Source organism: Carassius auratus, unplaced genomic scaffold, assembly GCF_003368295.1.
Source record: "Carassius auratus strain Wakin unplaced genomic scaffold, ASM336829v1 scaf_tig00039394, whole genome shotgun sequence".
Classification (NCBI taxonomy): domain Eukaryota; kingdom Metazoa; phylum Chordata; class Actinopteri; order Cypriniformes; family Cyprinidae; genus Carassius; species Carassius auratus.
In genome coordinates, this window is record NW_020526509.1 from 1 (window position 1) to 24,228 (window position 24,228).

Below are 24,228 nucleotides of genomic sequence, written 5' to 3' on the forward strand. Positions count from 1 at the left end.
CGTAACTCCCAAACGGTTGGTCCAGAGCCACTGCCTTATGTCACCGGAATCCTTGGCTCGAGCCGAACGAGACGCAGGTCTCAGATTGGCCCGTCGCTCTGACGAAATTTTCGGGTATTTGGATTTTGTCGAAAACCTTCTTTTGCAACCTGGCGCCAGGTATTTGCCCAGTCCACCCCAAATCAGCACAGAAGCTTCTCTGGAGTCTGACTGTCAATAATCATCCAAAAATAGAGGAAATTTCCATTCACCTTGGCGAGGGGACCTCAAAGCGTGCTAAGGTGGCGTGTCCGAGGTGGCTCGAATGGCTATAACTCCAGGAAGGAGTGAGATCCCTTCACCAAATCGCACACACTGTGCAGGGCTCAGTCCGAGGCCAGGTGAAAAGGGCGCGGCGACAGGCCACTAGGTGTCGCTGTAAGCGACAACAAAATTAATACGAATCGAAAAAAAGGACAACCAACAACATGGAGACATACAGCTAGGCTGCAGTCAGTCCAATCTACTTTCAAAGTAAGGTCTGCGCTATGTTCGAACTAAACTACCCACCAGGGTCCGATTTTTCAAGAGCGCAAGTGACTTTGTTTCACAGCGCACAACACAAATCTCGCATGTGACAGAACTCCCCATTCTGAAAGGAAATAAATAAAAAACTGTAAAAACCTCTTCTGCTTTGTTTCACCAACAATTTCAGGGAGAGCGCGAACGCAGTCCCCCACTACCATAAATTATGCAGTCGAGATTCCCGCATTTGGGGAATTCGCAGGGTCAGCATGGCCGGAGTGCAATGGACAAGCCTCGCCCTGGGTGAACCGCCTTCTTGATCATGGTGTCTCCCCTGCCAGGTAAGTATGAAGGCCCAGGCGGTCAGCCAGAGTGTGATTTGCATCTCTACCATCCTCACCAACGGTTAGCCCTCCGCCCCCCCTCAGGAAAGGAAGGACGGGTGCCTTCCGTTACTGGCCTGGAAACTGCCAAGCTCATGGGCCGGTGCTTCCAACGCCAGTTTTAGATGACTCTCTTTAAACAAACACACCTGATTCGATGCGTCACCTCGTCTGTGAAAGACTTCAAGACCTCAGGTGGTGCATCGTTAGTGGAAGAGTCCAAGACCCCAGGTGGACACATCAGGAAAAAAGTTTGCAATAAACCACAGCATCTGCAACGGCAGCTCTCATTCCTTGTTCTGCTATTCGACACAATAAATGGCAATCCCCAAAAGGGAAAGCACACCGTTCCTGGAGACACTGCAATACCAGGCCGATGCATGGAGTGGACGGAGCAAGCCCCGGCTCCAGCTCCGTGATCTAAAAATCCATTTAATATGTAGTCCCCGGATGGGGGACGTATCAGATATTAAACTGATAAGAACAGATTTTTTTTTTTTTTTTTTATTAAACCAAATATACATTCCATCAGAAAGTATAACCATCAATCCAACACATTCTTACTTTGCTCTTATACCTTCTTAGAAACAGGCTAAATAGACCTTTGTATTACTTTGGCATAACCGTGGCATTTTAAGCTACAGAACAAGAATAAACATTTATTTATCAAAGCGATTTATATGTTCTTCAAAGTGAAAATTCCATACCCACCAAAATAGATATTCCATGAAAAGAAAAAAACAGGAAAGGGACAAACCCAAAGCTAGGAAAAGGCTCTGTTGCTTACCCCACTCCCGACTTTTTTGGCAACCCCTCCCCACACTCTCTTTGTTTTTCCTCCCCCAAAACAGCATTTAAATGCTTTCACCTCAGTACTATTTTACACAACAGTCCGCAAAAAACACAGTCTCTGACGCCAAACGAGGTATTTGCTTTCTTAAACAATCAGTTCTCCATTCCCACAGTACATGTTTCCCTTCTGAAACCACCACCCAAATTACTCTTCTTCTTTCCTTTACAAAGCCCTCCATCCCTTCCCCATAGAGGACTAGATTTCCTTGTGATTTCGGTCCCCCCACCTTTCCCACCACATAGTCACTAACTTCCAGAATGTAACTGCCCCTGGACAGGACCAAAAGGTATGCTCTACAGTTTCGTCCTGGCCACATCCAACTGGGCACATTGGTGACTCCCTGAGCCATGTCTGTATAGTCGCTCCCTCACAGGCAGCCGACCCAGCGCGGCCAACCAATTTAAATCTTTACAAAACCCAGTCAAATAAGTAGGCTGCAACATGGCCCAATCTACTCTATAATGGTGGGACAATTTTTCTCTGCCCCAGCCACTAGCTCGTCCCTCAATCTACTGTACAGCTGCCTATGCTGAAAGAATCAAAGATTGCTCCAAACACCATGGTTTCCCCATTATGAAATCTGCCACTCTCTGATAGTAAGCCGGCCTATTTGTTGACCATGGCGAATTGTTGCCCTCCATGAGCTAATGGATCGCATGGAAAAGCCAGCCAAAACTGGGGCCAAAATTCTTGCATTATTGCACTTCCTCTTTGTATTGCTAATTGGGCAGAAGAGGAAAGGAAGATTGCATCCATTTTTAAGGGGATACAAGGAACCCCCCTCCCTCCCTCCTTCACATGGCAGTACATCTGTGTTCTCGCCACCATCTCAGTACCGTTATTCCAAAGAAAAGAAAAAACCAGCTTCTCCAACTTCCTACCATATAAAAAAGGTACAGGAAAAATATAGGCCAAATAATTCAGACTCGGGAGTAGGTCTGTCCTCACAACTTCCAGCCTACCCCACATCGATAGCCCCCTTAATTTCCACCTAGCTATCTTTGTTTGTGCTACTTTGAACCTAGCCATCCAGTTCTCCCGAGCACTATTCTTTCTGAAAAATCTGATCCCTAGGATCTTCAATCCCTCTGCACAAAAGTTATACCCACCTGGCACAACTGTTCTTTCTGCCCACTGGCCTGCAAACATTACAGAAGACTTACTCGCGTTTACACGCGCACCTGAAGCCTCGCAAAAGCCTTTAATGATTTTGCATACTGTCTCAAGTCCAAATCTGAGGTTAGGAACAATGTCATATCGTCTGCATATGCAGACACCTTTGCACACGTACCCCTGCCTCCAGGTAAATGCATGCCTGTCAACGAATCAGCCACCCTCAAAGCTGCCATCAGGGGCTCTAGAGACAGAACATAGAGCAGAGGCGACAAAGGACACCCCTGTCGAACCCCACCCAACTGCTCCACCCTCCCTGAATAATATCCATTTATCCCTATCCTGCTTGAAACCCTACTATACAACAACTTTACCCATGACCTGAAGACTGGACCAAACCCCATACGCACCAAGGTGGCCATTAAAAACCATGACTTACCCTGTCGAAAGCTTTCTCCTGGTCCAGGCTCAAAATCGCCAGAGGGAGCTGCCGCTGTTCCGCCCAGTACAGAATGTCTCTCACCAAAGCTGGTCCAAAGCAGCTCTCCTCTTTCTATGCTTTCCTGATAGACACAGACTAGCTCTGAGCCTATCCAGGGCAAAACTGTCCTATAAAACTCCGCTGGGAGGCCGTCACAACCTGGGGCTGTGCCCCCTTTGAGTGAGGATATCGCAGAGCTTACTTCCTGCAGTGACAAGGGACCTTCCAATGCTTCCCTCTCCTCCTCTTCCAGAGTTTTCTCCAATGCATCCAAGAACTTGTCCCCGGAACAACCCGTAGAACCTCTACAGCTAAATAGCTCCCTGTAAAAGTCCTCAACAACTCTCAACATCCCCTCTACAGTTGCTTCAACCCCTCCATCCTTCCTCAAACCCTCTATGAAACTACGCTTTTGCCGGCTCCGCACGGTGGAGAAGAAAACCTTGTTGGCCTTTCATCTAAAAGGCGTTTTTGTGCACCTGACCACAACAAAAATGACTTGGCTTCATTCCAGTAAAAATCCTTCATAGCCCCTTGAAGGTACCTGGCCCTAGCCCACCCATCTGTTGTTCCCAATGCACCCCCTCCATATAGCAATTGCAATTCCTCAGACCACCTACCTACTTTAGCCCGCATACACCTCGCCTTCTCTCTACCCCAACTATGACAGAAAAGGGCCACACGATCTTTAAAACCTTCCCACCACGCGGCATAAGTCTCAAACAGACTCTGCAGATTTTTCCACCCAGCCACTAAATTATAGAGAGCTACACAGAAGGTTCTGTCCTTTAGAAAGGAGGTGTTAAACCTCCACACACCCCTCCCTCTCTTCATGCCCCCGACCTCTGCCCACACCCCCACTAAACAGTGATCCGAGCACCACATTGGAATCTGTGTATAGTTTCGTAGCCTCACATGTCCCGGGAAGAATAAGTAATCCAGCCTGGAAGACTCCTGCTTGATATTTCGCCATGTATAGGTGGGCTCTTGACCTCCTGCCCCCCGGAAGGAGTCTTGCAAAGAAAACCCAGCAACCAAAAGAGCCAATTCTTTACCCGAATCATTATCAAGGGACATATTGAAATCCCCTCCCATAAGTAGCAATCTATTTGTAAACAAGACTGGTGCCAAGTTATCTAAAAACCCCTTCCTATCCCCCAACTTACTTGGTACATACACATTAACAAAACGAAAAAGCCACCCCCCTCCACCTGGCATCCACCACCACCACTCTCCCTGGAACCACCACATTAGCAGATTCAATTATGAATTCCCAGGAATAAAACAAAATGCCCACACCATCCGATCTTACATTCCCTACTCCCCAACAGGAAGGCCCCACCTCCCACCCCGCAGAAAAAACAGATACATCTTCTTTTCCTTGTAAATGGCATTCTTGTAAAAAACAAACATCAAAAGGCAACATCTTTAAAGAAAGATAAATTGAAGTCCTCCTCTGTACCATTTTAAGCCCCCTTGTATTTAATGTTGCCACCCTTAAACAAACCATAAAAAAGCAAAAGAAACCCTGAGTTGCCCTTCCAAAATTCACATACTCCCCTTACCCAAAACCCTTTTTCCCTCTACCTTTCCCAACTGATACTTCCATCCATTCCTCCCCTTCTCCCCTCCCCCCTTCCTCTTCCTCCCCTTTGCCCCCCTTCCCCCATACTCTTACTCAGAATTGATTTAACCTTTCTCAAGACACCTTCATTTCCCTTTTTCCCCTTTGCCCCTTCATCCTCTAAACACCTCCCCTCGATGTCCATCTCACCTCCCTCTTCCCAGTCTTGTCTGGTTCCTGGTTCTTGAGTCTGGAATTTGCTGCATTTCTGCTCTCTTTCCCCAGCCCCCCCCCCCTCAAAAGGCCTCCGTCTCCTTATACCTTGACCCACGTCAATGTTCAGCACGTCCTCTTGCTGCTTGCCCCCACTGCTTGACGTCTCTGCTACCTCCTGCTCTGTCTCCTCATAGATCCCACAAAGAACCTCTGCCACATCTATTTCAGACCACACTTGTGAAGGTGCCAACTGATGTGCCTCTTCCTCACCTCCTCTTTGTTCTGACCCATCTCCTATTTCCTCTGCTTGCTCATTCAAGTCTTTTCTGTGGTTTAAACCTGAGGGCCCTGCCTTCTGGCCATCTCCTTCCTCTGATACATTCATCAGCAGACTTTCAAAATCTGCTTGCAAGTCCGGTCCTTCTTTAAAAAGGCTGGCATAAGATCTCTGTTTCTTAGGGCACACTCTGAACAGATGATCTTTTCCCCCACATAGGCTGCAGGTCTTTGGCTCTGGACAGTCTGTGGCCATGTGCTCCACTGATCCACAAAAACGGCACCGCTGCCCTGCACAATCTGCCTTTACATGCCCACGAGCACCACACCTTCTGCAATACAATGGCTGACCCGGATAGTGAAGGAATCCTCTGTTTGATCCTATGAAAAAGGATCCTGGAGGGTGGACAAGTCCCCCTGGCAATGCTGGATCTGCCCGCAGTTTCACCAAATATCTCCGTTTACCTGTCCAGATACCAAACCGATCTTTCAGGCGCTCTCCCCCTTTCACTGTCTCGCAGTATCTGGCCAGAAAGGTTAAAACATCTCCATCCTCCACAAAAGGGTTATAAAGGTGAATTATCAAGGGCAAAAAGTCCTGTGCAAATGCTGGATGTAGCTGGAGGCCCTTCAAACGCTGATGATCTTTCTTCTTTTCCCAAGCCTCAAAAAACGCAACGCAATCCCTTAACTGAAAAAAGGTTAAATCCATAAATCCAGAAGATGAAAAATCTTGCAGACAAAAAACCAAAGAAGCTGGAACTCCAAAAATTTCCCTTAACAGTTCAGTCACCACGAAGTCACGTCCAAATCTCTTTTTCACCTCTGCATCCGAATCCACCTTGAGTTGTAGCCTGACAGTGTTCTTCAGCCGCACCACCATGGTCGGCAAAGGTGTATCTACTCTCGCTGAATCCATTTGGTTTGATCACACTTGATCTTAGCCAAAAGGCCGAGAAGCGATGCTGCTAAGACGCAGCAGGGAGGAAGCCGGACACGGCGATGCCCATCTCGGCTTTGGTAAGTTTTGGGAGACCTAAAAACGCTGGGGGATGGTACCCTGATAGCACACATACATCTAGGAGACGTCTATTTGACATATGAATTTACATCTGCAAGATGTAGTTTTAAGGCTGTTTGCTCATCTGCAATACGTCTATTGGACGTCTCCTTTTAGCAGTGTTTGGAAGGTTACTTTGGAAATGTAATAGGTTACAGATTACAAGTTACCCTGTTTAAAATGTTATAGTAGTATAACTTTTTCAATTACTTTATTAAAGTAATGTAACTAATTACTTTTGAGTACTTTTAGATTACTTTTCTAAATTTGTGAAAATTAAATAATAATAAATAAAAACATATACATCAACTCAAATACAGTTATCTAATAAGCATGTGTCATTCCTGTATAATAAACTCCTGAAACATTGGTGTTTTTTTAAACTGCTGTCTCTTTGTATATGATATGATAGGTAAAATGCATGACGTGACACAGAGCAGTTCTAGAAATGATGTTTATGTGCTCATGTACTCCTATATTGAGGCGGCAGAGGCTGACAACACTGCAAGCTTCAGTAGGCCTATTTGTATTAAATGAAACTGCATGTTTTTGCCATTAATTTACAGGAAGGGCGGACTGGGAAAAACAAAAAATTCTGTTAAAATTCTGGAAATTATTAGGGCGTATGTCTCAGAACAGTCAGTGCAATTTGGGAAAGAAATCAGTGAAATCTGTATGTGGATGTGAGTAAATATTCAAATGTAATTGCCTTTGTAATCGTTAAAAATTTCATAAGTAACTTTAATTTAATTACTAATTTTTTCTTCGTAACTGTAACTAATTACAGTTACATTCATTTTGTAATTAAATTACGTAATGCTGTTACATGTAACTAGTTACTCCCCAACACTGCCTTTTAGATGTCAGATAGATGTCAATTAGATGTCTTTTAGATGTTTATGATTTAGAAGGTATATAAAACTGACATCTGAAAGGCGTATGTCAGACGTTTGTAGATGGCAGATGCTTTCCAGATCAACAGTTCTTTAACAGACATCTTGCAGACGTAAGTGTGCTATCTGGGTAGTACCCTCCCCTGTCTACAACGTCACCGGGCCTCGTCCCGATCGGCCTGACGGAAAGTACGGCATGGCTCGTAACTCCCAAACGGTTGGTCGCAGAGCCACGTGCCTTATGACACCGGAATCCTTGGCTCGAGCCGAACGAGACGCAGGTCTCAGATTGGCCCGTCGCTCTGACGAAATTTTCGGGTATTTTGGATTTTGTCGAAAACCTTCTTTTGCAACCTGGCGCCAGGTATTTGGCCCAGTCCCACCCAAATCAGCACAGAAAGCTTCTCTGGAGTCTGAGTGTCAATAATCATCCAAAAATAGAGGAAATTTCCATTCACCTTGGCGAGGGGACCTCAAAACGTGCTAAGGTGGCGTGTCCGAGGTGGCTCGAATGGCTATAACTCCAGGAAGGAGTGAGATCCCTTCACCCAAATCGGCACACCTGTGCAGGGGCTCAGTCCGAGGCCAGGCGAAAAGGGACGCGGCGACAGGCCACTAGGTGGCGCCGTAAGCTGAAAAATAGGGAAAATGTAATGTAAATGGACAATCAAACAAAGATGAAAACACCTGCAACACTGCGGGATGGTAGTACCCTCCCCTGTCTGCAACGTCACCGGGCCTTGTCCCGATCGGCCTGACGGTGGAACTGCAGCGACGGAAAGTACGGCATCGCTCGTAACTCCCAAACGGTTGGTCGCAGAGCCACGTGCCTTATGTCACCGGAATCCTTGGCTCGAGCCGAACGAGACGCAGGTCTCAGATTGGCCCGTCGCTCTGACGAAATTTTCGGGTATTTTGGATTTTGTCGAAAACCTTCTTTTGCAACCTGGCGCCAGGTATTTGGCCCAGTCCCACCCAAATCAGCACAGAAAGCTTCTCTGGAGTCTGAGTGTCAATAATCATCCAAAAATAGAGGAAATTTCCATTCACCTTGGCGAGGGGACCTCAAAGCGTGCTAAGGTGGCGTGTCCGAGGTGGCTCGAATGGCTATAACTCCAGGAAGGAGTGAGATCCCTTCACCCAAATCGGCACACCTGTGCAGGGGCTCAGTCCGAGGCCAGGTGAAAAAGGGCGCGGCGACAGGCCACTAGGTGTCGCTGTAAGCGACAACAAAATTAATACGAATCGAAAAAAAGGACAACCAAACAACATGGAGACAGTTACAGCTAGGCTGCAGTCAGTCCAATCTACTTTCAAAGTAAGGTCTGCGCTATGTTCGAACTAAACTACCCACCAGGGTCCGATTTTTCAAGAGCGCAAGTGACTTTGTTTCACAGGCGCACAACACAAATCTCGCATGTGACAGAACTCCCCATTCTGAAAGGAAAATAAATAAAAAACTGTAAAAACCTCTTCTGCTTTGTTTCACCAACAATTTCAGGGGAGAGCGCGAACGCAGTCCCCCACTACCATAAATTATGCAGTCGAGATTCCCGCATTTGGGGAATTCGCAGGGGTCAGCATGGCCGGAGTGCAATGGACAAGCCTCGCCCTGGGTGAACCGCCTTCTTGATCATGGTGTCTCCCCTGCCAGGTAAGTATGAAGGCCCAGGCGGTCAGCCAGAGGTGTGATTTGCATCTCTACCATCCTCACCAACGGTTAGCCCTCCGCCCCCCCTCCAGGAAAGGAAGGACGGGTGCCTTCCGTTACTGGCCTGGAAACTGCCAAGCTCATGGGCCGGTGCTTCCCAACGCCAGTTTTAGATGACTCTCTTTAAACAAACACACCTGATTCGATGCGTCACCTCGTCTGTGAAAGACTTCAAGACCTCAGGTGGGTGCATCGTTAGTGGAAGAGTCCAAGACCCCAGGTGGACACATCAGGAAAAAAGTTTGCAATAAACCACAGCATCTGCAACGGCAGCTCTCATTCCTTGTTCTGCTATTCGACACAATAAATGGCAATCCCCAAAAAGGGAAAGCACACCGTTCCTGGAGACACTGCAATACCAGGCCGATGCATGGAGTGGACGGAGCAAGCCCCGGCTCCAGCTCCGTGATCTAAAAATCCATTTAATATGTAGTCCCCGGATGGGGGACGTATCAGATATTAAACTGATAAGAACAGATACTACACTTGATCTTAGCCAAAAGGCCGAGAAGCGATGCTGCTAAGACGCAGCAGGGAGGAAGCCGGACACGGCGATGCCCATCTCGGCTTTGGTAAGTTTTGGGAGACCTAAAAACGCTGGGGGATGGTACCCTGATAGCACACATACATCTAGGAGACGTCTATTTGACATATGAATTTACATCTGCAAGATGTAGTTTTAAGGCTGTTTGCTCATCTGCAATACGTCTATTGGACGTCTCCTTTTAGCAGTGTTTGGAAGGTTACTTTGGAAATGTAATAGGTTACAGATTACAAGTTACCCTGTTTAAAATGTTATAGTAGTATAACTTTTTCAATTACTTTATTAAAGTAATGTAACTAATTACTTTTGAGTACTTTTAGATTACTTTTCTAAATTTGTGAAAATTAAATAATAATAAATAAAAACATATACATCAACTCAAATACAGTTATCTAATAAGCATGTGTCATTCCTGTATAATAAACTCCTGAAACATTGGTGTTTTTTTAAACTGCTGTCTCTTTGTATATGATATGATAGGTAAAATGCATGACGTGACACAGAGCAGTTCTAGAAATGATGTTTATGTGCTCATGTACTCCTATATTGAGGCGGCAGAGGCTGACAACACTGCAAGCTTCAGTAGGCCTATTTGTATTAAATGAAACTGCATGTTTTTGCCATTAATTTACAGGAAGGGCGGACTGGGAAAAACAAAAAATTCTGTTAAAATTCTGGAAATTATTAGGGCGTATGTCTCAGAACAGTCAGTGCAATTTGGGAAAGAAATCAGTGAAATCTGTATGTGGATGTGTGTAAATATTCAAATGTAATTGCCTTTGTAATCGTTAAAAATTTCATAAGTAACTTTAATTTAATTACTAATTTTTTCTTCGTAACTGTAACTAATTACAGTTACATTCATTTTGTAATTAAATTACGTAATGCTGTTACATGTAACTAGTTACTCCCCAACACTGCCTTTTAGATGTCAGATAGATGTCAATTAGATGTCTTTTAGATGTTTATGATTTAGAAGGTATATAAAACTGACATCTGAAAGGCGTATGTCAGACGTTTGTAGATGGCAGATGCTTTCCAGATCAACAGTTCTTTAACAGACATCTTGCAGACGTAAGTGTGCTATCTGGGTAGTACCCTCCCCTGTCTACAACGTCACCGGGCCTCGTCCCGATCGGCCTGACGGAAAGTACGGCATGGCTCGTAACTCCCAAACGGTTGGTCGCAGAGCCACGTGCCTTATGACACCGGAATCCTTGGCTCGAGCCGAACGAGACGCAGGTCTCAGATTGGCCCGTCGCTCTGACGAAATTTTCGGGTATTTTGGATTTTGTCGAAAACCTTCTTTTGCAACCTGGCGCCAGGTATTTGGCCCAGTCCCACCCAAATCAGCACAGAAAGCTTCTCTGGAGTCTGAGTGTCAATAATCATCCAAAAATAGAGGAAATTTCCATTCACCTTGGCGAGGGGACCTCAAAACGTGCTAAGGTGGCGTGTCCGAGGTGGCTCGAATGGCTATAACTCCAGGAAGGAGTGAGATCCCTTCACCCAAATCGGCACACCTGTGCAGGGGCTCAGTCCGAGGCCAGGCGAAAAGGGACGCGGCGACAGGCCACTAGGTGGCGCCGTAAGCTGAAAAATAGGGAAAATGTAATGTAAATGGACAATCAAACAAAGATGAAAACACCTGCAACACTGCGGGATGGTAGTACCCTCCCCTGTCTGCAACGTCACCGGGCCTTGTCCCGATCGGCCTGACGGTGGAACTGCAGCGACGGAAAGTACGGCATCGCTCGTAACTCCCAAACGGTTGGTCGCAGAGCCACGTGCCTTATGTCACCGGAATCCTTGGCTCGAGCCGAACGAGACGCAGGTCTCAGATTGGCCCGTCGCTCTGACGAAATTTTCGGGTATTTTGGATTTTGTCGAAAACCTTCTTTTGCAACCTGGCGCCAGGTATTTGGCCCAGTCCCACCCAAATCAGCACAGAAAGCTTCTCTGGAGTCTGAGTGTCAATAATCATCCAAAAATAGAGGAAATTTCCATTCACCTTGGCGAGGGGACCTCAAAGCGTGCTAAGGTGGCGTGTCCGAGGTGGCTCGAATGGCTATAACTCCAGGAAGGAGTGAGATCCCTTCACCCAAATCGGCACACCTGTGCAGGGGCTCAGTCCGAGGCCAGGTGAAAAAGGGCGCGGCGACAGGCCACTAGGTGTCGCTGTAAGCGACAACAAAATTAATACGAATCGAAAAAAAGGACAACCAAACAACATGGAGACAGTTACAGCTAGGCTGCAGTCAGTCCAATCTACTTTCAAAGTAAGGTCTGCGCTATGTTCGAACTAAACTACCCACCAGGGTCCGATTTTTCAAGAGCGCAAGTGACTTTGTTTCACAGGCGCACAACACAAATCTCGCATGTGACAGAACTCCCCATTCTGAAAGGAAAATAAATAAAAAACTGTAAAAACCTCTTCTGCTTTGTTTCACCAACAATTTCAGGGGAGAGCGCGAACGCAGTCCCCCACTACCATAAATTATGCAGTCGAGATTCCCGCATTTGGGGAATTCGCAGGGGTCAGCATGGCCGGAGTGCAATGGACAAGCCTCGCCCTGGGTGAACCGCCTTCTTGATCATGGTGTCTCCCCTGCCAGGTAAGTATGAAGGCCCAGGCGGTCAGCCAGAGGTGTGATTTGCATCTCTACCATCCTCACCAACGGTTAGCCCTCCGCCCCCCCTCCAGGAAAGGAAGGACGGGTGCCTTCCGTTACTGGCCTGGAAACTGCCAAGCTCATGGGCCGGTGCTTCCCAACGCCAGTTTTAGATGACTCTCTTTAAACAAACACACCTGATTCGATGCGTCACCTCGTCTGTGAAAGACTTCAAGACCTCAGGTGGGTGCATCGTTAGTGGAAGAGTCCAAGACCCCAGGTGGACACATCAGGAAAAAAGTTTGCAATAAACCACAGCATCTGCAACGGCAGCTCTCATTCCTTGTTCTGCTATTCGACACAATAAATGGCAATCCCCAAAAAGGGAAAGCACACCGTTCCTGGAGACACTGCAATACCAGGCCGATGCATGGAGTGGACGGAGCAAGCCCCGGCTCCAGCTCCGTGATCTAAAAATCCATTTAATATGTAGTCCCCGGATGGGGGACGTATCAGATATTAAACTGATAAGAACAGATTTTTTTCTTTCGAAAAAGTTTTATTGTCACCATTTACATTTTTTCCATTTGCATTTTTTCTTTTTCACACAACATTTTCTTTTTAATCACACATTAAAACAAGCAATATAATATATAATAAATACACATGGTAAAATGAAAGAAACAATCATTTTTAAAAAGCATTTGATTAAAACCACAGTGTTTTGCTTGTTTTTAAAAGTCCATTATTGAGGTGTGTTTAAAAGGTGCGGTCAGTTCCAAAAGTAAAATACAAATTTTAAAAAAAGCAAACAAGCCTCGTATATATATGTTAATAAAACCTCTTTCATAATAAAACAATAAAAAACACCAATTAAAAATCATCTGTTGTGCAAGACCGGGGGTGAGTCCTTATCAAGTGGGTCATCACCCCACTCTCCAGAACAGGGACATGAGATGCTACTTTATGGACTCAGCGGAGATCCCCTCTCCTCCGGCCCGCTGGCCCGCTGTTCCCGTAGCCAGAGTGGTGAGGGTGCATCTACGGGCGGCCAGGGTCGGTGCCTGCCGGGACCCTCTCCGTGCGACCCCGGCCCCCCCGTCCGAATATCGTCGTCCGGTACCCCTGCAGCATTGATGTTACCTTTAGCTCGCATGCATGGAGGGTTACCGTAACGCGCTTCCCCACCAGCAGGTTTCTGGTGGCCCAGATGGCATCCTTGATGACGTTGAGGGTGAGCCAGAGCGAGGTAAATTTCTGTGCCGTCAAGTCCTTCAAGCCCCGGCCCACCCCAAGGATGGCGAGCTGGTACCCGAACTGGGCCCCACCCGCTGGTAGGCACGGGAAATACAGGGGGCCGGTCTTGGCCCACAGGTCCCGCGCAGTGCTGCACTCCCAGAGCAGGTGGTGGACGGTCTCCGGGGAATTGCAGCCGGACCGCGGGCAGATGGGGTTTTTGGCCATGCCTCTGGAGTGCATAACCGCCCTGACCGGGAGGATCTCATGAGCCACCATCCACGATAAGTCCTTGTGCCTGTTCTGGAGAGCGGGGTGAGCCGCGTTCCGCCAAACCTGTTTGGCCTCACTTGGTGTGAGGCCCGGAACTGGACTCACCGGTTCCCGGTCCTGCACAACAGAGATGAGAGACTTGTGTTGAGTTAAAATGGTGACATCTTCACTCTCTAAAAGGTATTTCTTTAAAAACTTTTTTATAAAACTGTACTCTTTGGGCAAGTTAAAAGACACTGGGGTTTTCAAGTCCACTGGTAAAATTTTCAGTGTTCGTAGGTAAGACCCCATCCAAAATCGCGCCATTGCAGCCGTCTTGTTTTCTTTGGATGGGGTCGTGGCATAACTAATGTGCAGGGCGGTGAAGCGGCTGCCTAAAAACAGGTGGGGGTCTGGGAGGCCTTTTCCACCGTTCTCCGGCCTTTTCTTGATGGTCTCCCTCTTCAGGCGCTCCCACTTGGACCCCCACAGGAAGTAAAACACCGCCCTCTCCAGTTTCCCCAGGAACCACCGAGGGGGGCTAAAAACAGAACAGACAAGTAAAATCAGAGGTAAAATCACAGATTTAAAAATTAAAACCTTGCCTTCCATCGTCATCTGTCTTAGTCCCCAAAACCCCAGTCTTTTCCTAACTTTCCCTAACAAGTCAGTCCAGTTTTCCCGTCCACCCCCGTCTTTATCAAATTTAACGCCTAAAATCTTAAAATCGTTGTCTTTAAAAACCAAATCAAGTCCTCCTGTGTCCACGTCTCCCCACGGCCCGAAGAGCTGGGCCTCGGACTTGTTTCTATTGAGTTTGGCGCCCGAGGCCCGACCGTACCAGTCAGTCAAGTCCAGTGCTCTTCGTATTGATAAAACGTCTGTGGCTAAAAGAGTTACGTCATCCATATATAAAACACAGGTCGCCGTCAGTCCCCCCGTCCCAGGAACGTCCAGTCCTTTGATCCATTTGTCCCTTCTCAAGATCTGTGCCAGTGGCTCGATGCAAGCCACATACAGAAGAGGAGATAAAGGACATCCCTGACGGACACCACTGTGTATGTCCACAGCTTTGGAAAGATGCCCATTTATTAGAATTTTGCTGACTATTCCCTTGTACAGCAGTCCCACCCAGGCTATAAACCTCTTTGGAAGCCCCATTTTCTCCAGAACCTGGAAGAGGTACTGGTGCGAGACTCGATCAAATGCTTTTTCAAAATCTAAATTTAGGACTACTAGCCGAATATTTCTGTCTCTCGCGTAACAGATGGCGTCTCTAATCAGCACTAGGTTGTCTGTTATCTTTCTTCCGGGCACAGCACAAGCTTGATCCGGGTGGATCACGTCCTCTAAAACAGTCGACATGCGTGTTGCTAAAATCTTACTAAAAAGTTTACAATCAAAATTTAAAAGCGTGATTGGTCGCCAGTTTTTCAAGTCAGTCTTGTCTCCTTTCTTATATAATAATGAAACTATCCCTACTCTAAAGCTGTCAGGAAGTCTGTCAAGAGTCTCAAATTCTTTAAAAACGGTCAACAGTTCGTGTGCTAAAATGTCCCAGAAAGTCAGATAAAATTCAAAGGGAAGTCCGTCAATGCCAGGGGACTTCCCTTTTTTAAAATGTTTTAAAGCTTTCTGAATTTCTAAAACTGTAAAATCCTGGGATAAAAGCACATCTGGGCTCTTTACCTTTTTATTTAAAAAGGTTAAAACTTCCTCTAAAACCCCATTATGAGCCTCTTTTGCACTATATAAATTATTATAAAAGTTTTCAGTTTCATTTAAAATCTCTTTTGTGCCGCTTGCTTCCCTCCCGGTAAAAGTCTTCAAAGCAGAGATTGACCCACCCCGTGTAATAATTTTTTTAAAAAAGTATCTTGTGCATTTCTCCCCTTCTTCTATTTCTCTTTCTTTACATCTTAAAATAACACCCCTACTCTGAACTTCGAATAAAACTGACATTTCTTTCTTGACTTCTTTTATCTCTTCTGTAAAATCCAATCCACTGTTTAAAAGGTTAAAATATCTCTGCAGTCTTTTTTGCAGCCCCATCATGTGTCTTCTTTCCCTGTTCTTTTTCCTTTTCCCTATATTTCTAAAAAACTGTCTTGTCCGGTCCTTAACCACTTCCCACCACTGTGCACGTGTATCATAAAAGTCTTGGAGGGTCTGCCATTGGCTGAACTGCTCCCTATACTCTCTAACCACTTCTTCATCCTCTAATAGGGAACAGTTCAGCTTCCACAGCCCTCCTCCTACCGTCACACCCATGGAAAGTGAAAGGGTGCAAGACAGTATCATGTGATCAGAAAAAAAGGGAGGGGTCAATGTTGCATCGGTTGGCGGGCAGTCCCTTGTAAAAACATAGTCAATTCGAGAGGCTCTGGTGCCATCACCACTGAACCAGGTGAAGCCCTCCTCTCTTTGATGCAGTTGTTTAAAACAGTCAACTAACTTAAAATCCTTGACTAAATTTTGCAATAAAACCGATGTCTTATCGACCTTAAAATCTTCTCCTACTCTCTTCCTATCTGTTTTGGATAAAACACAGTTAAAATCCCCTGCTACTATTAGGGGAGCCCTGCCTAACATGTGGGGCTGCAGGTCTTCTAAAAGCTCATATCTGTCATTTTTTTCTGTAAAACCATACACATTAAGAACCTTAAAATCCCTCCCTAAAAAAGTCAGGTTTGCTAAAAGAGCCCGCCCTTCCCTCACCACAGTGCTATCCTTCACCGTGATGTTTGAATTGTTGATTAAAATAGCGACACCGTCATTTTTGTTGAAGTTGGAGCCACTCCATATTGAGGGCCCCATGGTCCACATCTCCTCCAACTTTCTGTAACTATTTAAAAAGGGCAGAGCACACTCTTGCAGTAAAAACAAGTCTGACTTAAAACACTTTAAAAAGGATAAAATGCTCTGTGCTCGTAAGGTGGACCTCACACTTCTTACATTAATGGTAGAGATAGTGAGGGCCATGAGCAGTATGGTTAAAACAGTATGAGACATTTAAACAGAAGACAAAAAGACTACAAAAATATACTTAAAATCATGTTTTATCTTGTTTCACCTGCCCTTCCTTTCTCACAGATGAACTGGGTCCTGGAGAGCAGGTGCTCGACGCCTCGGGTGCTACAGAGAAATCCTCTTGTAACTCCCTAGGCGACGATGTTCTTAGCTTGATGTGCAAAAAAGATACCTCATTTGGGGACTCTAGGGGCCACATGCGTTCTTGATCTTCCAAATCGGAACTATCAAGCCGCTGTGCTGCCCTAGCTTTTTTCTCCTCGGTTTCCACCAGAGGAGATCCCGCAGGTCTTTTTTGCACTTGAGCATTTGGGAGTGAACACTCAAATTCACTCCCACTGGATTCCTGTACCAACTCTGACACCGTTTGTAGGGAGGAGCTTGTTTCTCCCTCGGTCACTTCTCCTTCCGTGCCTTTTTCCATTTCAATATCTGACTCCGCCCCTATGGCCGCCCCACTTCCTCCTTCCTGCCCAATCCCTGAGGCTGGCTGGGAATTTGAAATTCCCGCCAAAACCTCAGGGACCGCCTCCTCTTTCCTTTCTTCGTTTGTTTGGTGCCAATGTGGGGCGGCCATTTTGAGCTTGTTGGCAAAACTTTTAGGGCAATCTCTGTAGAGGTGGTTTGAATCTCCACAAAGATTGCACCGCCTGCCATTGGTACACTGTTCAAACCCGTGACCAATTTCTTTGCACTTCCCACAAACTAATTCTTGGCATACATCGGCTAAGTGACCAAATTTCCCACATTTCCGACATAACTTAGGCATACCCTGGTAATGAATGTAGCCTCTGTTCTCTCCAAGCACAATCATGGAGGGCAGATGTTTCAGGCCCTGGTAGCCCCCAGCGTCCTCCCATTGTTTAATGGGGATTCGCCAGGAGCATGTCCAGATACCATCTTCATCTAGCACCTTGACTGGCTGGCCTCGAACAGTGCAAAATCTACCCAGCCACACACATATATCTTCACCAGTCACAGTTTCATTGAACATTCTGACAATCACAGTTTTAAGTGTGTTGTCAGAAAGTTTCTCCACCATAAACATAGAGAACTGGGATTTAACAGATTCAAACCTTTGCCAAAACTCACTTAGCAGGGAAGCAGTCTTAAAACTCAAATCAAAACCTTTGTTCAGAGGCAGAGTCATCAAACAATTCAGGTCTTCAGGCTTAAAATGTAAGGTCTTTTGAACAAGCTTTCTGGAAAAGTCCATGCGGGACATACCCAGAAGCTTTCCATCGACCTCCTTGAATATAAAACGCACGCTGTGGTGCCTCCGCATGCCGGCACGAGCAGCCGACATGGTGGAGGCACCACCAGCACGCAGCGGCTAAAACAAACAATAAATTAACTAAATAAATTAGATAAAACCTTCTTACCTTAAAAACAAGTAGATTCTCCGCAAAGCGAGTCGTCTCCAATTAAAAGCCGCTTGTCAATTTACCTCTTGGAGGATAGAGGACTCGTGCCACAAGCCACACACGAGCCTAAAGGTCCACCTAGAGGCGATCGCTGTCTCAACCGTCCGACCAGACCACGTGATCTTAGCCAAAAGGCCGAGAAGCGATGCTGCTAAGACGCAGCAGGGAGGAAGCCGGACACGGCGATGCCCATCTCGGCTTTGGTAAGTTTTGGGAGACCTAAAAACGCTGGGGGATGGTACCCTGATAGCACACATACATCTAGGAGACGTCTATTTGACATATGAATTTACATCTGCAAGATGTAGTTTTAAGGCTGTTTGCTCATCTGCAATACGTCTATTGGACGTCTCCTTTTAGCAGTGTTTGGAAGGTTACTTTGGAAATGTAATAGGTTACAGATTACAAGTTACCCTGTTTAAAATGTTATAGTAGTATAACTTTTTCAATTACTTTATTAAAGTAATGTAACTAATTACTTTTGAGTACTTTTAGATTACTTTTCTAAATTTGTGAAAATTAAATAATAATAAATAAAAACATATACATCAACTCAAATACAGTTATCTAATAAGCATGTGTCATTCCTGTATAATAAACTCCTGAAACATTGGTGTTTTTTTAAACTGCTGTCTCTTTGTATATGATATGATAGGTAAAATGCATGACGTGACACAGAGCAGTTCTAGAAATGATGTTTATGTGCTCATGTACTCCTATATTGAGGCGGCAGAGGCTGACAACACTGCAAGCTTCAGTAGGCCTATTTGTATTAAATGAAACTGCATGTTTTTGCCATTAATTTACAGGAAGGGCGGACTGGGAAAAACAAAAAATTCTGTTAAAATTCTGGAAATTATTAGGGCGTATGTCTCAGAACAGTCAGTGCAATTTGGGAAAGAAATCAGTGAAATCTGTATGTGGATGTGTGTAAATATTCAAATGTAATTGCCTTTGTAATCGTTAAAAATTTCATAAGTAACTTTAATTTAATTACTAATTTTTTCTTCGTAACTGTAACTAATTACAGTTACATTCATTTTGTAATTAAATTACGTAATGCTGTTACATGTAACTAGTTACTCCCCAACACTGCCTTTTAGATGTCAGATAGATGTCAATTAGATGTCTTTTAGATGTTTATGATTTAGAAGGTATATAAAACTGACATCTGAAAGGCGTATGTCAGACGTTTGTAGATGGCAGATGCTTTCCAGATCAACAGTTCTTTAACAGACATCTTGCAGACGTAAGTGTGCTATCTGGGTAGTACCCTCCCCTGTCTACAACGTCACCGGGCCTCGTCCCGATCGGCCTGACGGAAAGTACGGCATGGCTCGTAACTCCCAAACGGTTGGTCGCAGAGCCACGTGCCTTATGACACCGGAATCCTTGGCTCGAGCCGAACGAGACGCAGGTCTCAGATTGGCCCGTCGCTCTGACGAAATTTTCGGGTATTTTGGATTTTGTCGAAAACCTTCTTTTGCAACCTGGCGCCAGGTATTTGGCCCAGTCCCACCCAAATCAGCACAGAAAGCTTCTCTGGAGTCTGAGTGTCAATAATCATCCAAAAATAGAGGAAATTTCCATTCACCTTGGCGAGGGGACCTCAAAACGTGCTAAGGTGGCGTGTCCGAGGTGGCTCGAATGGCTATAACTCCAGGAAGGAGTGAGATCCCTTCACCCAAATCGGCACACCTGTGCAGGGGCTCAGTCCGAGGCCAGGCGAAAAGGGACGCGGCGACAGGCCACTAGGTGGCGCCGTAAGCTGAAAAATAGGGAAAATGTAATGTAAATGGACAATCAAACAAAGATGAAAACACCTGCAACACTGCGGGATGGTAGTACCCTCCCCTGTCTGCAACGTCACCGGGCCTTGTCCCGATCGGCCTGACGGTGGAACTGCAGCGACGGAAAGTACGGCATCGCTCGTAACTCCCAAACGGTTGGTCGCAGAGCCACGTGCCTTATGTCACCGGAATCCTTGGCTCGAGCCGAACGAGACGCAGGTCTCAGATTGGCCCGTCGCTCTGACGAAATTTTCGGGTATTTTGGATTTTGTCGAAAACCTTCTTTTGCAACCTGGCGCCAGGTATTTGGCCCAGTCCCACCCAAATCAGCACAGAAAGCTTCTCTGGAGTCTGAGTGTCAATAATCATCCAAAAATAGAGGAAATTTCCATTCACCTTGGCGAGGGGACCTCAAAGCGTGCTAAGGTGGCGTGTCCGAGGTGGCTCGAATGGCTATAACTCCAGGAAGGAGTGAGATCCCTTCACCCAAATCGGCACACCTGTGCAGGGGCTCAGTCCGAGGCCAGGTGAAAAAGGGCGCGGCGACAGGCCACTAGGTGTCGCTGTAAGCGACAACAAAATTAATACGAATCGAAAAAAAGGACAACCAAACAACATGGAGACAGTTACAGCTAGGCTGCAGTCAGTCCAATCTACTTTCAAAGTAAGGTCTGCGCTATGTTCGAACTAAACTACCCACCAGGGTCCGATTTTTCAAGAGCGCAAGTGACTTTGTTTCACAGGCGCACAACACAAATCTCGCATGTGACAGAACTCCCCATTCTGAAAGGAAAATAAATAAAAAACTGTAAAAACCTCTTCTGCTTTGTTTCACCAACAATTTCAGGGGAGAGCGCGAACGCAGTCCCCCACTACCATAAATTATGCAGTCGAGATTCCCGCATTTGGGGAATTCGCAGGGGTCAGCATGGCCGGAGTGCAATGGACAAGCCTCGCCCTGGGTGAACCGCCTTCTTGATCATGGTGTCTCCCCTGCCAGGTAAGTATGAAGGCCCAGGCGGTCAGCCAGAGGTGTGATTTGCATCTCTACCATCCTCACCAACGGTTAGCCCTCCGCCCCCCCTCCAGGAAAGGAAGGACGGGTGCCTTCCGTTACTGGCCTGGAAACTGCCAAGCTCATGGGCCGGTGCTTCCCAACGCCAGTTTTAGATGACTCTCTTTAAACAAACACACCTGATTCGATGCGTCACCTCGTCTGTGAAAGACTTCAAGACCTCAGGTGGGTGCATCGTTAGTGGAAGAGTCCAAGACCCCAGGTGGACACATCAGGAAAAAAGTTTGCAATAAACCACAGCATCTGCAACGGCAGCTCTCATTCCTTGTTCTGCTATTCGACACAATAAATGGCAATCCCCAAAAAGGGAAAGCACACCGTTCCTGGAGACACTGCAATACCAGGCCGATGCATGGAGTGGACGGAGCAAGCCCCGGCTCCAGCTCCGTGATCTAAAAATCCATTTAATATGTAGTCCCCGGATGGGGGACGTATCAGATATTAAACTGATAAGAACAGATTTTTCTTTTGAAAAATTTTATTGTCACAATACATTTTGGTTACATGCACACATTTGTTTTGTTAAAACACATTATACAATGGTTGTTGTTGTTGTTTTTGTTGTTGTTGTTTAAAGCACAGGATAATTTTTAAATTAATTAATACACAAATAAAAACATTTTGTATTGAGTGTGTTTTTGTTGTTGTTGTGTGTCTGTAGTGCTAGAGAAAATAAAAAATAAAAAACAGTGTTATTAAAATCAAAAGACAGGTTTAAAAACGTTCTCTTCTGTTGTGCAAAAACGGGTATGTCCTTTAAAGAAAAAAGATTAAACCATCAGCTCAGTTCCTCAAAACCAGTCCCAGAGGCCTGACCCTTCTGGGCCCAGAGGAGATCCTCTTAAACCGAGGCACCGCTGTCCCACTTCAGGTGTTTGGGGGCATCTACGGGCAGTCAGGGCTCGTGGCTATGGGGACCTTTCCCGTGTAGCTCTGACCCTCCACATCCGAATGGCGACATGCGGTGTACTCCTGCAGCCTTGATTTGGCTAGCTGGATGGTGGCGTGCAGGGACCCCTGCATGCGCTTCCCTACCAGTAGGTTTCTGGAGGTCCATATGGCATCTTGGATGCAGAGGATGGTAAGCCATAGCTTAGGGGGTGTTTTTGCTGGCATTTGTTTTTGGCTCACCCCTCCTCTCCCCATTGGGTAGTCTGGGACCCCCCCTACTGGTAGGTACGGGAATTGCTGGGGGCCAGCTGTCGCCCACAGGTCCCTCACAGCGCTGCACTCCCATAAGGCGTGCCTCACGGTCTCGGGGGCGCCACATCCGGACCGCGGGCAGATGGGGTTCTTTGACATGCCGGGGCATCACGGCCCTGACCGGGAGGATCTCATGGGCAACCATCCAAGCCAGGTCTCGGTGTCGGTTGTGAAGAGCTGAGTGGGACACATTCCGCCAAACGTTTTGGGCTTCACCTAGAGTGAGCCCGCGTACTGGACACACTTGTTCCCGTTCCTGCACAAGAGAGAGTATAGAGCGATGATTGGTTAAAACAGTCACACTTTCTTTTTCCAAATTAAATTTCTTTAAAAAGTTCTTTATGTGTGTGTATGCTGGGGGTTGGTCAAAGGCAACTGGCATTGTCAAGTCTGTCTGTACAATATTTTGGGTTCTTAAGTAGGACCCCATCCAAAACCGGGTCATGGCTCCTGTTTTGTCTTGTTTGGATGGGGTTCGGGCATATTTTATATGTAGTGCAGTATAAAAAGCTCCTAAAAACAAGTAGGGGTCTGGCACTCCTTTTCCTCCATTTTGGGGTGCTTTCTTCATGGTTGCTCTTTTGAGTCGCTCCCACTTAGACCCCCATAAAAAATAAAACATTGCACGTTCCAGAGATACAAGAAAGAGTCTGGGGGGAAAGAAAACAGAACACAGCAATAAAAACAGGGGTAAAATCACAGCTTTTATGATTAAAACCTTTCCTTCAAATGTCAAACGTCTCAGTCCCCAGAAACCTAGTTTTTTCCGCACTTTAACCATCACGTCATGCCAATTTCCACTCCCTCCCCCATCTCTGTCAAACTTAATACCCAGTATTTTTAACTCTGTCCTTTTAAAAGTAGTGTCCAGTCCAGCGAGCTCACTAGGTTTCCAGGGACCGTAAAACTGTGCTTGTGTTTTATCTCGGTTCAGTCTGGCTCCCGATGCTTTCCCAAACCAGTCTGTCAGGTCCATAGTCCTCTGTGTTGATAAAACGTCAGTACATAAAAGGTTGACATCATCCATATATAAAACAGTCTTTGCAGTCAGTCCTCCAGTCCCGGGTATAGTCAGTCCACTGATCCATGTATCCCTTCTCAATACCTGCGCTAGGGGTTCGATGCAAGCCACATACAGGAGAGGAGATAACGGACAGCCCTGACGGACGCCGCTGCATATATTTATCGCTTTTGAGAGATTCCCGTTAACTAGGATTTTGCTGGTTATGTCTTTATACAGCAATCCCACCCAAGCTAAGAACCTCCTGGGAAACCCCATTTTTTCCAAAACTTGAAACAAGTAGTGGTGCAAGACTCGGTCGAATGCTTTTTCAAAGTCTAAATTTAAAACTATCAGCCGAATATTTCTGTCTCTCGCATAACAGATGGCGTCTCTTATCAGTACGAGGCTGTCTGTGATCTTTCTCCCAGGGACGGCGCAGGCTTGATCCGGGTGGATCAGATCTGCTAAAACTGTTGACATTCGTGTTGTTAAAAGTTTACTAAAAAGTTTACAATCAAAGTTTAAAAGGGTTATAGGACGCCAGTTTTTTAAATCTGTCTTGTCATCTTTTTTGTGTAGTAGGGTCATTATTCCTATCCTAAAACTGTCAGGGAGCTGGTCGATCTTGTCAAAGTCATTAAAAACAGCCAGTAAGTCTTGTCTTAAAATGTCCCAAAAGGTCAAATAAAATTCAAGAGGGAGTCCATCAACTCCAGGAGTTTTCCCTTTTTTGAATTTTTGAATACTTTTGTCTATCTCAGAAATGTTAAAATCCTTTGTCAGACTGGTATTTCCATTTATTGTTTTCTCTATGCTTGTTAAAATTTCGCTCAAAATGCTGTTGTCACTTGCCTTTTCTTCATAGAGTTCTTCATAAAAGCTTTCTATTACTGATAAAATATCCTTTGTGTCTGTCATTGTTTCTCCTTCTTTATTTCTTAATTTAAATATTGCTCTACCTCCATCAATAACTTTCTTAAAAAAGTATCTGCTGCATTTCTCGCC

At 45.8% G+C, this 24,228-nt stretch overlaps 6 non-coding genes and 2 pseudogenes across 6 annotated transcripts; all 8 read right to left on the bottom strand.

The window, feature by feature from the left end:
- Positions 1-690: 690 nt before the first annotated feature.
- On the bottom strand, positions 691-853 carry LOC113083856 (U1 spliceosomal RNA). The gene has a single exon (XR_003283468.1). It is a non-coding gene; the product is annotated as a U1 spliceosomal RNA (small nuclear RNA).
- Positions 854-1,222: 369 nt separating this feature from the next.
- LOC113083852 (U2 spliceosomal RNA) lies at positions 1,223-1,407 on the bottom strand. Its single transcript, XR_003283465.1, has one exon. It is a non-coding gene; the product is annotated as a U2 spliceosomal RNA (small nuclear RNA).
- Positions 1,408-8,841: 7,434 nt separating this feature from the next.
- On the bottom strand, positions 8,842-9,005 carry LOC113083849 (U1 spliceosomal RNA). The gene has a single exon (XR_003283464.1). It is a non-coding gene; the product is annotated as a U1 spliceosomal RNA (small nuclear RNA).
- A 374-nt stretch (positions 9,006-9,379) lies between these two features.
- Positions 9,380-9,570, bottom strand: LOC113083857 (U2 spliceosomal RNA). Its single transcript, XR_003283469.1, has one exon. It is a non-coding gene; the product is annotated as a U2 spliceosomal RNA (small nuclear RNA).
- Positions 9,571-12,057: 2,487 nt separating this feature from the next.
- Positions 12,058-12,221, bottom strand: LOC113083853 (U1 spliceosomal RNA). Its single transcript, XR_003283466.1, has one exon. It is a non-coding gene; the product is annotated as a U1 spliceosomal RNA (small nuclear RNA).
- A 374-nt stretch (positions 12,222-12,595) lies between these two features.
- On the bottom strand, positions 12,596-12,771 carry LOC113083851 (uncharacterized; annotated as a pseudogene).
- An 8,015-nt stretch (positions 12,772-20,786) lies between these two features.
- LOC113083855 (U1 spliceosomal RNA) lies at positions 20,787-20,950 on the bottom strand. Its single transcript, XR_003283467.1, has one exon. It is a non-coding gene; the product is annotated as a U1 spliceosomal RNA (small nuclear RNA).
- A 374-nt stretch (positions 20,951-21,324) lies between these two features.
- On the bottom strand, positions 21,325-21,499 carry LOC113083850 (uncharacterized; annotated as a pseudogene).
- Between the last annotated feature and the right edge of the window lie 2,729 nt (positions 21,500-24,228).